The sequence below is a fragment of the Chiloscyllium punctatum genome, chromosome 33, assembly GCF_047496795.1.
Source record: "Chiloscyllium punctatum isolate Juve2018m chromosome 33, sChiPun1.3, whole genome shotgun sequence".
In the NCBI taxonomy this organism is placed as follows: domain Eukaryota; kingdom Metazoa; phylum Chordata; class Chondrichthyes; order Orectolobiformes; family Hemiscylliidae; genus Chiloscyllium; species Chiloscyllium punctatum.
In genome coordinates this window covers 68,800,733-68,808,370 of record NC_092771.1, presented here as the reverse complement: position 1 = coordinate 68,808,370, position 7,638 = coordinate 68,800,733, and the positions used below count along the sequence as shown (strand labels likewise).

At 44.6% G+C, this 7,638-nt stretch overlaps 3 non-coding genes across 3 annotated transcripts; all 3 read right to left on the bottom strand.

Moving 5' to 3' along the window:
- Window positions 1-2,027: 2,027 nt before the first annotated feature.
- Window positions 2,028-2,101, bottom strand: trnai-aau (transfer RNA isoleucine (anticodon AAU)). The gene has a single exon. It is a non-coding gene; the product is annotated as a tRNA-Ile (tRNA).
- Window positions 2,102-4,130: 2,029 nt separating this feature from the next.
- trnai-aau (transfer RNA isoleucine (anticodon AAU)) lies at window positions 4,131-4,204 on the bottom strand. Its single transcript has one exon. It is a non-coding gene; the product is annotated as a tRNA-Ile (tRNA).
- Window positions 4,205-6,245: 2,041 nt separating this feature from the next.
- trnai-aau (transfer RNA isoleucine (anticodon AAU)) lies at window positions 6,246-6,319 on the bottom strand. Its single transcript has one exon. It is a non-coding gene; the product is annotated as a tRNA-Ile (tRNA).
- Between the last annotated feature and the right edge of the window lie 1,319 nt (window positions 6,320-7,638).

Here is a 7,638-nt window from a genome sequence, read left to right as displayed (position 1 = left end):
CTACTATGACCAGTATATATTTTAGTCTTCCTGCTCTGGGTAGTTCAGTATAATCTTCTTGTATACTCTGGAAGAGTCTCAATCCCGGGTCTCTTCCTCCCGAGGTCTGTTTTCTCACGACTTTATTTTTTACCTTTCTGCATATGATACATCCCTCACATATGTGTTGAGCAATTGTATATATTCCTTTACATCCATATTCCCTAAGAACTAAAGGATACGTTGCTTGTACTGCCCAATGGCTGACTTGATGTAGGACAGCTATAATTTCTCCCATCATCATTTTGTTTAACATTTCCCTTCCATCAGGTAACATCCATTGCCCGTCTGCTGTTTTTTTCAGCCCCAAAATCTGTCAATTCTTTTTCAATTCTTTCAGTAAATATAAGAGCTTCCGGGGATCAGGAACAGGAGATATTAGGGAATGAATTAGCACTACTTGTGTGTCCAGGCCTGCTTCCTTAGCCACTTTATCGCCAAATCTTTTCCCCCTAACTTCTGGTTCATTTCCTTTCTGATGACCATTTACATGCACTACCGCTATTTCTCAGGGAAGTAATAGGGATTCCAAGACCCGTTTAATCAACTCCTCATGTGCAAATTCCTTCCCCCGGCTATTGATCAGTCTTCTTTCCTGCCGGATCTTTCCGAAAGTGCCAACACCAAATACATATTTAGAGTCTCTGTATGCTGCTCCCTCTTTATTTTCTAACGCCCGAAGGACACTTTCCAATGCATAGAGTTCGCAGGTCTGAGCTGACCACCCATTTGGCAACCTTCCTGCCTCTACCACACCACCTTCCATCCCGTCTACAAGTACATACCCATTATGTCTTTTCTCTTCAGTCACCCGGGGTGATCTGCCTATAAACAGTCAGGCTCCTGCATGAAGCGGAACATTTCTCAGGTCCATGAAGACCTTAATTTGGTATTCTATAATGTCAAGGCAGTCGTGCCCTGGATTCTGAGGAGATTCTCCTTCCCCTTTCCAAAGAAAGGCAGCTGGATTTAAAGAATTATGCGTGACCAACACTAGATCATCCTTTCCTACTAATATTGCCTCATATTTCAGAACCCGCGAATCTGTCAACCATCACCCAGCTTTTTGGTTTAGGATCGTTCTCACTTGGTGTGGAGTGCTTACTAGTGTAAGCACCCAAGTGTAAGCTTCCTGCTTTCCTCCACCAACAGTGCAGTGGCAGCCACGGCCTGCACACACTCAGGCCTGCCCTGGGATACTGGATCCAATAGCTTTGAAAGATATGCTACTGGCTGTTTCATTACTCCCCACCTCTGGGTTAATACTCCCAAAGCCGCGCTCTTCATATATGGTAGCAAAGAGATGGAAAGATTTATCTAGAGAAGATAAGGCTGACCCAGGGGCATGGATCAGATCTCTTTTAAATTCTTAAATAGTTCTTTTTCCTCTTCTTCCCAACTCAGACTCAGCGTGTTATAAATAGCTCCATAATACTCCTCCTTTGTTTTGATCTTTATCTTTAATCAGTTAGACTGGAAACGTCAGCTCTTTTCTCTCCTTGCAGATGGTGCCAGACCTGCTGAGATTTTCCAGCATTTTCTCTTTTGGTTTCAGATTCCAGCATCCGCAGTAATTTGCTTTTATTAATGGCTCTGATATTGCTGGTGATATGATATTGCTGGTGATATGATAACTCCATGAGAGGTGAGCAAGCGAACGAATTGCCTCTGGAAGTCATGTGACGAGTATTAACAGAGATCCAGGAAAATAACACGAACGAATCTTTGATTGAATTGAAGCGTGAACTCTGGTTCTCCTCCGAGACGGTGCCAGGTCTGCCTAATACTGCACATATTTCATGTTTTGCATTTGTTGGTGAAAACAACTGAGACTGGTTGATTTGCTGCAAACAACATCCACTAGTCATCACGGGTACGGCGATCAAGTCGTGCGTCTCACCCTGTCAAATGTTTAATTGCACAGATGGCGCTTACGGCTTGGTGGAGCACGTTGTTTGGAAACACAGCAACCACACAAGCGCTGCATGTGGTCAGTGTGGGGATCGAACCCACGACCTTGGCGTTATTAGCACCACGCTCTAACCAGCTGAGCTAACCGACCAACGCTGGCGGCCACGCGAAAGCAAATGCCTATATTGCCGGTGCTCACAACCACGGCTGCTCTGCATTTTCTGCTTCTCATCGATCGCACGATAGTCTGAAGTATTTCCTTTCGTTGCAAAGCTTTTCAACAAAAAAAAACATTTACTTTTCCGAACGCGCATACTCGAGTTAACCATTTGCTCTGATATCTAAAATTAAGCACAATGTCCGGACGCATGCAATTTCAATCGCAACGCCACCAGCTCCTCACGTTGACAAATTTCGTCTGGAGAACCGTACCTTCAACGATCGCTCACTGTTCTTCTGGATACTCACAGACCTTTGGAGCAAGGGTTATGTGCTGCTGATTAACAGCTACGAACCTAATGCCAAATGCATTTGAATTGTAATCTATCAGTGGGGTTCTTTCTGCTCCCGAACGACGCAGTTGCTTTGGTGTCAGCAACAGCTCAGAAGTCAATTGCACTTTTTGCTCAATGACTCATGTTGCTTATGAAATCTTCGTTTGTCAGCATATTTAGTAAGTTGTCAGTCCTTCCTGCAGAGTTTGTCAGCGACAGGTCAGCTGCTACAATGATTGCTTCAGACAGCATGCTACATCATCCTACATTTGTAAATGGAAAAGGTGCAAAGGTTTACAGGCTGAACGCTCGCTCACTATTTCGCCTGGCGCGTCAGAGGCTGGGAGCTGATCTTACGGAGGTTTTTCAATCATGATGGGAATGAATCGGGTAAATAGACAAGTTCCTTTCGCTCAGGTGGGGCAGTTCAGAACTAGAGGCTATAAATCTGGTGTGGGAGGGTGAGAATTCGAAAGGCAGTGAGGGGCAACGGCTGCACGCAGAGGGTGGTGCGTTTCTGGAATAAGTTACCAGACGAGCTGGTGATGGATGGTATAATTCCAATACTGTTAAGGAATCTGGGCGTGTACTTGAATAGGAAAGGTTTCGAGAGAAATGGGTCAAGTGCATGCAATCGCGGCTGGATCAGTTGAGGATATCTGTTCGGAATGGACGAGTGCGACCGAAGACTGTGTTTTCAGTGCTGTCCATATCTAATGGCTCTATGGTAGTGCAGGTGAAATGATAAAAAAGAGAAATAAAAAAAAGAAGTAAAATTGTCTGAAGTTGTTGTTTTCAAACAACTTCAGGTAATTTTATTTCAATTATTTTATTTAACTTTTTTAGTTGTGTTTTTTTTTCACTGTTCTGTACCTCTTATTTCTTGACTGTCTCTCTTTCTCTCGCTCCCCACTCTCTCAATACCTTTTTGCTCTCCTCCTCCCGCTTTGCTACCCTTCTCCCCTATTTTCCATTTTGTCTCTGCTTCACCCATCCCTCACATATTTTGTCACGTAGCGCTGGCTTCAGCCTGGGTCATTCACGCCTCTTAATCTCCCTTTAATCTCTCCATGCACTGTCATTATCATCTTTGCATCTGGAGCCTTGACTCACCTTCTCTCAGCGTGGTATAAATAGCTCCATAATACTCCCCCTTTGTTTTGATCTTTATCTTTAATCAGTTAGACTGGAAACGTCAGCTCTTTTCTCTCCTTGCAGATGGTGCCAGACCTGCTGAGATTTTCCAGCATTTTCTCTTTTGGTTTCAGATTCCAGCATCCGCAGTAATTTTCTTTTATTAATGGCTCTATGATATTGCTGGTGATATGATAACTCCATGAGAGGTGAGCAAGCGAACGAATTGCCTCTGGAAGTCGTGTGACGAGTATTAACAGAGATCCAGGAAAATAACACGAACGAATCTTTGATTGAATTGAAGCGTGAACTCTGGTTCTCCTCCGAGACGGTGCCAGGTCTGCCTAATACTGCACATATTTCATGTTTTGCATTTGTTGGTGAAAACAACTGAGACTGGTTGATTTGCTGCAGACAACATCCACTAGTCATCACGGGGACGGCGATCAAGTCGTGCGTCTCATCCTGTCAAATGTTTTATTGCGCAGATGGCGCCTACGGCTTGGTGGAGCACGTTGTTTGGAAACACAGCAACCACACAAGCGCTGCATGTGGTCAGTGTGGGGATCGAACCCACGACCTTGGCGTTATTAGCACCACGCTCTAACCAGCTGAGCTAACCGACCAAAGCTGGCGGCCGGCGAAAGCAAATGCCTATATTGCCGGTGCTCACAACCACGGCTGCTCTGCATTTTCTGCTTCTCATCGATCGCACGATAGTCTGAAGTATTTCCTTTCGTTGCAAAGCTTTTCAACAAAAAAAAACATTTACTTATCCGAACGCGCATACTCGAGTTAACCATTTGCTCTGATATCTAAAATTAAGCACAATGTCCGGACGCATGCAATTTCAATCGCAACGCCACCAGCTCATCTGCAGCTTCTCACGTTGACAAATTTCGTCTGGAGAACCGTACCTTCAACGATCGCTCACTGTTCTTCTGGATACTCACAGACCTTTGGAGTCAGGGTTATGTGCTGCTGATTAACTGCTACAAACCTTATGCCAAATGCATTTGAATTGTAATCTATCAGTGGGGTTCTTTCTGCTCCCGAACGACGCAGTTGCTTTGGTGTCAGCAACAGCTCAGAAGTCAATTGCACGTTTTGCTCAATGACTCATGTTGCTTATGAAATCTTCGTTTGACAGCATATTTAGCAAGTTGTCAGTCCTTCCTGCAGAGTTTGTCAGCGACAGGTCAGCTGCTACAATGATTGCTTCAGACAGCATGCTACATCATCCTACATTTGTAAATGGAAAAGGTGCAAAGGTTTACAGGCTGAACGCTCGCTCACTATTTCGCCTGGCGCGTCAGAGGCTGGGAGCTGATCTTACGGAGGTTTTTCAATCATGAGGGGAATGAATCGGGTAAATAGACAAGTCCCTTTCGCTCAGGTGGGGCAGTTCAGAACTAGAGGGTATAAATCTGGTGTGGGAGGGTGAGAATTCGAAAGGCAGTGAGGGGCAACGGCTGCACGCAGAGGGTGGTGCGTTTCTGGAATAAGTTACCAGACGAGCTGGTGATGGATGGTATAATTCCAATACTGTTAAGGAATCTGGGCGTGTACTTGAATAGGAAAGGTTTCGAGAGAAATGGGTCAAGTGCATGCAATCGCGGCTGGATCAGTTGAGGATATCTGTTCGGAATGGACGAGTGTGACCGAAGACTGTGTTTTCAGTGCTGTCCATATCTAATGGCTCTATGGTAGTGCAGGTGAAATGATAAAAAAAGATAAATAAAAAAAAAGAAGTAAAATTGTCTGAAGTTGTTGTTTTCAAACAACTTCAGGTAATTTTATTTCAATTATTTTATTTAACTTTTTTAGTTGTGTTTTTTTTTCACTGTTCTGTACCTCTTATTTCTTGACTGTCTCTCTTTCTCTCGCTCCCCACTCTCTCAATACCTTTTTGCTCTCCTCCTCCCGCTTTGCTACCCTTCTCCCCTATTTTCCATTTTGTCTCTGCTTCACCCATCCCTCACATATTTTGTCACTTAGCGCTGGCTTCAGCCTGGGTCATTCACGCCTCTTAATCTCCCTTTAATCTCTCCATGCACTGTCATTATCATCTTTGCATCTGGAGCCTTGACTCACCTTCTCTCAGCGTGGTATAAATAGCTCCATAATACTCCCCCTTTGTTTTGATCTTTATCTTTAATCAGTTAGACTGGAAACGTCAGCTCTTTTCTCTCCTTGCAGATGGTGCCAGACCTGCTGAGATTTTCCAGCATTTTCTCTTTTGGTTTCAGATTCCAGCATCCGCAGTAATTTTCTTTTATTAATGGCTCTATGATATTGCTGGTGATATGATAACTCCATGAGAGGTGAGCAAGCGAACGAATTGCCTCTGGAAGTCGTGTGACGAGTATTAACAGAGATCCAGGAAAATAACACGAACGAATCTTTGATTGAATTGAAGCGTGAACTCTGGTTCTCCTCCGAGACGGTGCCAGGTCTGCCTAATACTGCACATATTTCAGGTTTTGCATTTGTTGGTGAAAACAACTGAGACTGGTTGATTTGCTGCAGACAACATCCACTAGTCATCACGGGTACGGCGATCAAGTCGTGCGTCTCACCCTGTCAAATGTTTTATTGCGCACATGGCGCTTACGGCTTGGTGGAGCACGTTGTTTGGAAACACAGCAACCACACAAGCGCTGCATGTGGTCAGTATGGGGATCGAACCCACGACCTTGGCGTTATTAGCACCACGCTCTAACCAGCTGAGCTAACCGACCAAAGCTGGCAGCCGGCGAAAGCAAATGCCTATATTGCCGGTGCTCACAACCACGGCTGCTCTGCATTTTCTGCTTCTCATCGATCGCACGATAGTCTGAAGTATTTCCTTTCGTTGCAAAGCTTTTCAACAAAAAAAAACATTTACTTTTCCGAACGCGCATACTCGAGTTAACCATTTGCTCTGATATCTAAAATTAAGCACAATGTCCGGACGCATGCAATTTCAATCGCAACGCCACCAGCTCAGCTGCAGCTTCTCACGTTGACAAATTTCGTCTGCAGAACCGTACCTTCAACGATCGCTCACTGTTCTTCTGGATACTCACAGACCTTTGGAGTCAGGGTTATGTGCTGCTGATTAACTGCTACGAACCTTATGCCAAATGCATTTGAATTGTAATCTATCAGTGGGGTCCTTTCTGCTCCCGAACGACTCAGTTTCTTTGGTGTCTGCAAGTTAAGTGCTCAACACGCTCCACTTGTGCCACTCAGCTGTCATAGAGAGATGCAGTGTAAATCGCTATGATCGTAGAAAAGGGGACAAGCATTCCCCTGAGCAGGAGCACACTCAAACTCGTAATTTTCTGCGCCTCTATTCCATCATAGAAGGACAGCACGCTCACCGATTGCATCACTGGAGCCAGAGAGTAACTGCGCAGTTTTTCCCATCTCCATTTCCGGTTGGAGATGAGCGGCTGTGCCGATGTTAAGCTGAAATGCTATTGAAGCATACCTTTCCACAATATCCTGTACTGTCCCCCGATTCTTTAATGTTTTGTCGGAATCGATCAATCTAATTTTTCAACATTCTCATTCAAGTGATCTCCACAGCCTCTGAAGACATGGAACTGAAAGATTCAGCTCATTCTCAGTTCCCACATGTCTGTCACTGTTCACTGAGTACTGATATTGTACATGTGCTATTCTTCCGAACATTTCCTCTGCTGGTATACTTATTGCTGCTTGCAAGCATCCTGTTCTGTGGTTACTGTGATCGTGGTTGTCGGTATTTTGCATTGTGACCACAGCAATCTCGCTTTGAAACCAAATCACAGCACTAAGTGTTCTCTCCGTTGTCCTTTTTGTGACACATGCTAAGAAATTAATTGTTTTACCTTCAAATTCCGCTCTCTTACATCTCTGCGTTTCGTATATCAGGGTTCAAACACACGCGTTGTCAGAGATTCCGGTCCTTCCCACGATCATTAAACCTCCTTTCCGTCCCTCCCCCCAATTCTCTGAGGCAATGCCCAATCTATCACTCTCTTTCACATTCATACTGTTCTGTCTGTGCTGCTGCTGCGGTCACTGTTGTTGG